Source organism: Lathyrus oleraceus, chromosome 3 (assembly GCF_024323335.1).
Source record: "Lathyrus oleraceus cultivar Zhongwan6 chromosome 3, CAAS_Psat_ZW6_1.0, whole genome shotgun sequence".
Lineage (NCBI taxonomy): Eukaryota > Viridiplantae > Streptophyta > Magnoliopsida > Fabales > Fabaceae > Lathyrus > Lathyrus oleraceus.
Genome location: NC_066581.1, coordinates 505,654,098 through 505,662,997, shown reverse-complemented (window position 1 = coordinate 505,662,997; position 8,900 = coordinate 505,654,098).

Genomic DNA, 8,900 nt, shown 5'->3' with positions numbered 1-8,900 from the left:
GGTGCTACAGCTGCCCCTATTCAATCAGCTGGGAACCCGAATGGATGAGAGCGACGGCTGTCAGACCTTCAGGGTAAACAGGGATTGAATACCAAGAACCGTAGAAATTTGCACTCTGCCGGATATGATACAAGAAGAACCACGTCATTTACTGATGACGCCTGCAATTGACAACTTCAGAAAAGCGAAACCATTTACCGATGGTTAGAAACTGGAAGCTTGATATTTACCGATATCAACTTCAGCAAGACCATTTACCGATGGCTGCTGGGAAACAACTCCTGATGTAAAAGGAAGCAAAACCATTTACCGATGGTGGCTTCAAAGAAACTTGACATTTACCGATATCAGCTTCAACTCGACCATTTACCGATGGCTACTGCAACTGGGGATCTGATATTTACCGATATCGAAGCATACGGGGCCATTTATCGATGGCGGATAAAACTGGGCATTCAATATTTACCGATATCGAAGCATACAGGGCCATTTACCGATGGCGTCTCCACTTGGGGAGGAACAAAATCTTTGTGGTGTAATCAGACAAGACGTTTACCGACGACTTCTGGGGATCTTGATTTTATCAACAAGGAAACAAAGCATGACCAAACATTTACCGGTGGCTGGGATGAGACTCGATGTTTACCGACATCGAAAGATGATGTTTACCGACATCCAAAAACGACCAGACATTTACCGATGACTGGGAACACTTCACTAAGGGAAAAAACAAATATTTGCAACTGGAAAACAGATAGGACATTTACCGATGACTCTACTGGGGATCTCTAGCTGGGGATTATCAGACATTTACCGATGTCTGCAGAAAAGACTCGATGTTTACCGACATCGAAAGATGATGTTTACCGACATCAAAAAATGACCAGACATTTACCGATGACTGGGGAGAAAACCCGATGTTTACAGACACCGAAACAATGGTGTTTACCGACACCCAAAATGATGACCAGACATTTACCGATGACTGGGGAGAATAACCGATGTTTACAGACACCGAAACAATGGTGTTTACCGACACCAAACAAAGAAACACACGCGGGTGCTAGCATGACACTTACCGGTATCACAAGAACGACATCTTAGATATGTCAAGGCAAGGTTGACCACTTGCTGGGGGTCTCACTGGGGAGAGACAAATTTTCTGTCGCCAACGGGTGAGGTAATAAACCTCTCTGGGGATATCAATCCTGAGTGCTGTCAGGAGCCACTGTAGCAGGCGTGTTGCACCGATGTTGAACAAAATGATCCGCCTCTGCCGGGGATACGGTCTGGTGAGGTTAACACATGAATGCATATGTTTGAATTTTTCTATGGCGTGATGCTCCATATTGAATGGGAATGCTACGCAGTTTGAGGATGCAATGATCATTAAAATGCAAAAATGCAAAAATGATGAAAAAACTCCGGCTGGGGAGCCAAAACTGATTGGGTACTCCAACTCTGCGGGGTGACTCTGCAAGGAGAGCAACGACTTCTCACTCATGTTGAAGAATAGCACTACTGCTGGGGGGAAGGTAAACTCCGCTGGGGATATCCTTCAGTCCACAGATAGGATAAATGCTGGAGATAAATTTCAATGAACCTGCCTCACTCGGGTAGGAAATCGGCAAATACAGGCCTGCTGGGGATAGGCAATCCTTAGATCTGTTGGGGAATAGAAGGCACTATCCACAGACGTCTCCGCAGGGGAACATAGCTCTGATAGCTTCCAAACTTGCTTGGGGAATATATCTGCTGAGGAAACGTCCTCACAGATGCCAATCCTGAAAAACAGCATAACAAAATGCCCCCAGGGGATACATGGACAAGATACGCTCAAGTGTCCTCAACATTCAAAATGACTTTCAAATGTTTTGTCATCCTGCAAGCCATTGTTTAGCCTTCATGTTTTTATATGCGATGCTTATCAAAAAATTCGGACATTTTTGCAAACAAAATAGTAAAAATAAAAACAAAAGAGCTATTTATCTGAATAACGACTTTTATTGATTGAAAATGTGCCTGAAAAGGCAAATACATTGGGAGGCAATTCCTAGAAAGAGGTAATTGCGCACAAAAGGAAAAATCTATCCTAATGGCAACGTGAACACGGCATCCACTATTTCCCAATTCTGTTATAACTCACAGATCATCAGTTTTCCTCCCAACTCCTTGCTTTCTGAGAAGAATGACTGGACGGATCACATCTTTCGAGATGGCAGACGACAAAGCTTGATGAAGTACAGACAACTCAGACTGTAGTCTTCGCTTTAATCCCTCTTTTGGCTGGATCGCCCTTTCGGGTTTTCAATCCACCGGGATACCCATTTTTGCCTAAGCCGCCCTTGCGGGTTTTCGACTTACCGGGTGTACAAATTCTTTTCATTTTATCCCTAATTTTTGCCCGAACCTTTTCTTTCTGTTTTTGGTTCGCCGGGATGCCCTTTTTTTGCCTGGACTCTTTTTTCTTTTTGTCCAGCGGGTCAATTTATGCGAAGTATTTTTTGACTACATCTGAGTTAACAGGAGACGGAAAATCTTCACCATCCATAGTTGTAAGCATCAAGGCTCCACCGGAGAATACCTTTTTCACAACATACGGACCTTCATAATTAGGAGTCCACTTGCCCCTGTTATCTGCACCGGGAGGGAGGATCCTCTTCAAAACTAGATCACCGATCTGATAGCTTCGAGGACGCACTTTCTGATCAAAGGCTCGCTTCATCCTTCGCTGATACAACTGTCCATGGCATACAGCTGCTAGCCGTCTCTCTTCGATAAGGCTCAACTCGTTAAACCTTGTTCGAATCCACTCGGCTTCGTCCAGCTTGACATCCAATAAAACTCTCAGAGAAGGAATCTCCACTTCAACAGGTAGGACAACTTCCATACCATACACAAGGGAGTAAGGGGTTGCCCCGGTCGACGTACGTACTGAGGTACGGTACCCATGCAAAGCGAAAGGCAGCATCTCATGCCAATCCTTGTACGTAACGACCATCTTCTGCACAATCTTCTTGATATTCTTGTTTGCCGCTTCTACAGCACCATTCATCTTCGGTCTGTAAGGAGAAGAATTGTGATGTTCAATCTTGAAATCTTTACAAAGCTCTTTCATCATCTTGTTATTGAGATTCGAACCATTGTCAGTGATGATTCTCTCAGGAACTCCATAACGACATATGATTTCTTTCTTGATGAACCGGGTAACCACTTGTTTGGTAACGTTAGCATAGGAAGCTGCTTCCACCCACTTGGTGAAATAGTCAATCGCAACCAAGATGAAGCGATGTCCATTCGAAGCAGTAGGCTCAATCTTCCCAATCATATCAATGCCCCACATGGCAAACGGCCAAGGCGAATTCATGACATTCAGAGGGCTTGGTGGTACATGCACCTTATCAGCATAAATTTGACACTTATGGCACTTCCGAGCATACTTGAAACAATCGGATTCCATAGTCATCCAGTAATAACCCGCTCTCAACAATTTCTTAGCCATTGCATGTCCGCCGGCATGAGTACCGAAGGAACCTTCATGAACTTCCTGCATTAACATGTCCGCCTCGGGTCTGTCCACGCATCTGAGCAAGACCATGTCAAAGTTTCTCTTATACAGCACATCATCCTGATTCAAATAGAAGCTTCCAGCTAGCCTTCTCAGGGTTTTCTTGTCATTCTTCGACGCACCTTCAGGATACTCCTGAGTCTTGAGGAAGTTCTTGATGTCATAATACCACGGCTTCTCATCAATCACAACAGACTCGGCTGCAAACACATACGCAGGCCTCTCGAGTCGATTCACCGCAACATGTGGCACATGATTCCACCAATGAACTTTGATCATAGACGACAAAGTAGCCAAGGCATCAGCCATTTGATTCTCATCCCGGGGGACATGATACAACTTCACCTTCTTGAAGAACGTCAGTATTCTTCTGGTGTAATCTCTATACGGAATCAAATGCGGCTGATTCGTATTCCAATCTCCATTGACTTGATTGATCACTAGAGCGGAATCTCCATAAATGTCAAGCGTTTTGATCCTCAGATCAATGGCTTCTTCTATCCCCATGATACAAGCCTCATACTCAGCTTCGTTGTTGGTGACGTCAAACGTCAATCTGGCAGAAAAAGGTATATGAGCACCTTTAGGATTGATCAATACTGCCCCAACACCGTTACCGTTCATATTCACAGCCCCATCAAACATCAGTGTCCATTTGTCATCCGGATCCGGTCCTTCCTCGACAAGAGGCTCTTCGCAATCTTTCATCTTAAGATACATGATGTCTTCATCAGGGAATTCAAACATCATAGGCTGATAATCTTCAATCGGTTGCTCGGCGAGGTAGTCTGACAGAATACTACCTTTGATGGCCTTTTGTGACGTGTACTGAATATCATATTCTGTTAGAATCATCTGCCAACGAGCAACGCGTCCGGTGAGAGCCGGTTTCTCAAAGATGTACTTCACTGGATCCATCTTAGAAATCAATAAGGTAGTATGGTTCAACATATACTGCCTCAGTCGGCGAGCAGCCCAGGCCAAAGCACAGCAAGTTTTCTCGAGCAGTGAATATCTTGTTTCACAGTCGGTAAACTTTTTGCTAAGGTAGTATATGGCATGCTCTTTTCGACCAGACTCGTCATGCTGTCCCAATACACACCCCATCGAGTTCTCAGTCACTGACAGGTACATTATCAGAGGTCTCCCTGGAACTGGAGGTATAAGGATTGGAGGTTTCTGTAAATACTCTTTAATCTTGTCAAAAGCTTTCTGACAATCATCATTCCACTTGATCGCTTGATTCTTTCTAAGCAGTTTGAAAATTGGTTCACACGTGGCAGTTAGGTGAGATATGAACCTTGCAATGTAGTTCAATCTCCCTAAAAACCCACGGACTTGCTTCTCCGTTTTCGGTTCAGGCATCTCTTGAATAGCTTTGACTTTTGCTGGATCAACCTCAATCCCTTTCTCACTGACAATGAAGCCTAAAAGCTTCCCTGATCTCACCCCAAACGTACACTTGTTCGGATTCAACCTCAGCTTGAACTTTCTCAACCGATCAAACAGCTTCTGCAAATTAACCAGGTGCTCCTCTTCTGTCTGCGACTTCGCAATCATATCATCTACGTACACTTCAATTTCTTTGTGCATCATGTCATGAAAGAGAGTCGTCATTGCCCTCTGATAGGTAGCACCAGCATTCTTTAGCCCAAATGGCATCACCTTATAGCAGAACGTGCCCCAAGGTGTAATGAATGTCGTCTTTTCCATGTCCTCTGGCGCCATCTTGATCTGATTATATCCAGAGAAACCATCCATGAAAGAGAATACCGAGGATTGAGCCGTATTATCAACCAATACATCAATGTGAGGTAATGGGAAATCATCTTTCGGACTCGCTCTATTCAAATCCCGGTAATCGACACACATTCTGACTTTGCCATCCTTCTTCGGCACAGGAACGATGTTGGCCACCCATGGGGGATAACTTGTAACAGCCAAAAAACCTGCATCCCACTGCTTCTGAACCTCTTCCTTGATCTTAGTTGCCATATCAGGACTCGTTCTACGAAGCTTCTGCTTGACCGAAGGACATCCTTCTCTAAGAGGTAATCGATGCACCACAATGTCTGTATCCAACCCAGGCATATCTTGATATGACCAGGCGAATATCTCCACATATTCTCTCAGCATCTCAATCAGCCTCCTCTTGACAGAGTCCTCTAAAGCAGCCCCAATCTTGATTTCTCTTTTGGCGTCCTCAGTACCCAAATTAACAACCTCCAACTCCTCCTGATGAGGTTGGATGACCCTTTCCTCCTGCTTCAGCAATCTGACCAATTCTGCAGGAAGTTCACAGTCTTCCTCACTCTCCTCTTCAGCTTGGTAGATGGGATTGTCGAAATCATACTGAGCCATAACAGAACTGTTCATAGTGAATGCCATAAGATCGCTTCTGCATGTTTAATGCTTTGTTTTAGAAAAAGAGTTCAATAAAGTCACAAAAACAAAAATATTGCCATTTTTATTGTTTTTGAAAAAAAAGATGAAAACAAAAAATAGAAAGACAGGGATCACAAAGTTTGATTGCAAAAAATGTCCTTCATTAATGATAATCATTAAAACATGATGAGGCCCTACAATGAATCACTACGCCTTGGGCAGATCGTAGGATTTTCATGCAAAATGAAAAAACAACAGAAAATTACTCTGTCAGAAGAGTAACTTGAACCACTTCTTCAGCCGTCCAGTTGTTGATAGACCCCCCTGGTGCACACGGGCGAACCCAGTTGTCCAATCACAATCACTGTCACAGTCTTCACTACCGGTTGCAGAGACGTCGCCATGATTCATCAGCCCAGCGCTGGTAAAGGTACTCGGACCCGCTTGACCATTCTGCTCTGCTTGGAGAGGCTCGTAACCAACGCCAAATTTGTCTTCTTTGACAGGCAAGTCCACCATCTTGCCCCAGCCTTCAGCTTTGCCAGAATCAACAACCTCCTTAGCCTGCTTGTAAGAAGTAATTGAAGCACCTGGCTTCCTCTGCTCAGCGTACGCCACTTTCTCAAGAGCCACAGTCTCAAACGCCTGACATAAGGTTTCGTGGATCTCGCCATCCACCTCAACATATTTGAACGAGGATAGATGACTCACCAGAATCTCTTCTTCACCGCACACGGTCACAATCTGACCGTTCCAGACATACTTGAGTTTTTGATGGAGAGTCGACGAGACTGCCCCTGCTGCATGAATCCATGGACGCCCCAATAAACAACTATAGGCGGGCTGGATGTCCATAACATAGAAGATGATATCGAATACCTCAGGACCTATCTTCACAGGCAAGGTAACTTCCCCACACACAGAACGTTTGGAGCCGTCGAAAGCACGAACGATCAGGTCACTGGGAGTAAGCACAAACCCTTCCACATCAATCTTCTTCAGAATCTGCTTAGGCAGCACATTCAGCGACGACCCGGTGTCTACCAATACGTGAGACAACACTGCCCCCTTGCACTCCATGGTGATGTGCAAGGCTTTGTTATGGTTTCGCCCTTCAGGTGGTAAGTCCAGGTTGGTGAATCCTACACCATGCCTGGTGCTCACATTGGCCATCACACCCTCCAGTTGATTGACAGAAATCTCCTGAGGCACGTAAGCCAGATTCAACATCTTCAGCAAGGCATTACGGTGTGCCTCAGAGCACAACAACAGTGAAAGTATAGAAATCTTGGACGGAGTTTGATTCAACTGATCTACAATCTTGTAGTCACTCTTCTTGATTATCTTCATAAACTCCTCCACGTCCTTCTCAAATGACCCCTCGGGCGCTTCCTTCTGGACAGGTTCTTCCTCAACCACAGCTTGCTTACCCTTTGCTTTGGCGAGAGCCTCAGCATTATTGTCCCTCAAAGGCTGCGGTGCGAACAGACGACCGCTTCTGGTAAAACCTCCTGGACCCCCTACATTATCCACAGCCGGACCAACAGTTGCAGGAACTCTATTCGGTAAACCAATTGTCACTGGAGCTTGATTCACTGGTCTCGTCTGACTTTCAGCCCTTCTGTTACTGCGGTAAGCATTATCATACTTCCACGGCACGGCTCTACTATTCTCAACAGCCCTTCTTCCAGACGCAGCGATAGTAGTTGGAGCACTGATGGTTACAGGCACGGAAATGGTAACTGGGGTACCATTTGTTGCAGGTGCACTAACGACCCTTTGTCCACGTCCTTCAGACGGTTTAAAGTAAATGGTGATAGTTGACACTGTCCCACGATCTTTTACAGCCCTACTGAATTGCAAACAACCCTCATCCATCATACCCTGGATACCGGCCCTTAACTGGTCGCAACCATTCTCAGATTCTGCACAGCCCAAACAATCCTCATCACAGCCCGAGTAGACACCCCCATTCAGCAGACGGCCCTTCACAACTAGCAGAGAAGTCTGAACATCATCAACATTAACAACCAGATCTTCAGCTTCTTTCCCCTCAATATTGTTCACTCTATGCCCACCATGCTGAGGCATAGGGTTGTTTACGACGTTAGGCACTGGAGCGAAGTTGATTGCCTTGGCATCGATCAAATCTTGGACCTTGTGCTGGAGAGCCCGACACTTCTCAGTATGATGCCCTGGTGCCCCAGAGTGAAAGTCACAACGGACGTTGGCGTCGTACCCAGGAGGCAATACTGTAGGCGGAGCCATTGTACGCAACTCAACCATCCCCAACCTGAGTAGTTCGGGCAGCAGTTCGGCGTACGACATGGGTAGCGAATCAAAACGTCGATCAGGCATCCTTTGTCTGGGCTGATACGGACGTTGCTGTTGTTGTTGTTGCGGTTGTTGAACTCTTTGCTGTTGTTGTTGACGAGGTTGAGGTGCCGGAATGGTCACTGCAGCAACTTGACGGTATTCACTTCTGTTCTGATCTCTGCGGTATTGAACAGCATTAGTTTCACCCTCTCTTCGACGAGGTGCCCCAGCAAACGGCTTCTTAGAAGAAGAGGAACCAGCATCTTGGATCTTCCCAGTTTTAATCAAGCTCTCAGTCCTCTCTCCACAAATGACAACATCAGAAAAACTACCGAATGGGCAGCTCCCCATCCGGTCCATAAACACACCCTGAAGAGTACCGATAAACATATCTGTCAACTCCCTCTCCAGCATAGGGGGTTGAACTCTAGCAGCCAGTTCACGCCACCTCTGGGCGTACTCCTTGAAGCTCTCATTGGATTTCTGACAAAGACTCTGCAGCTGAGTCCGGCTCGGTGCCATGTCCATGTTATGTTTATATTGCCTCAAGAAGGCCTCACCCAGATCCCTCCAACAGCGGATAGAATCTCTCTTCAATTCCATGTACCAGTCCAAAGAAGCCCCAGATAGA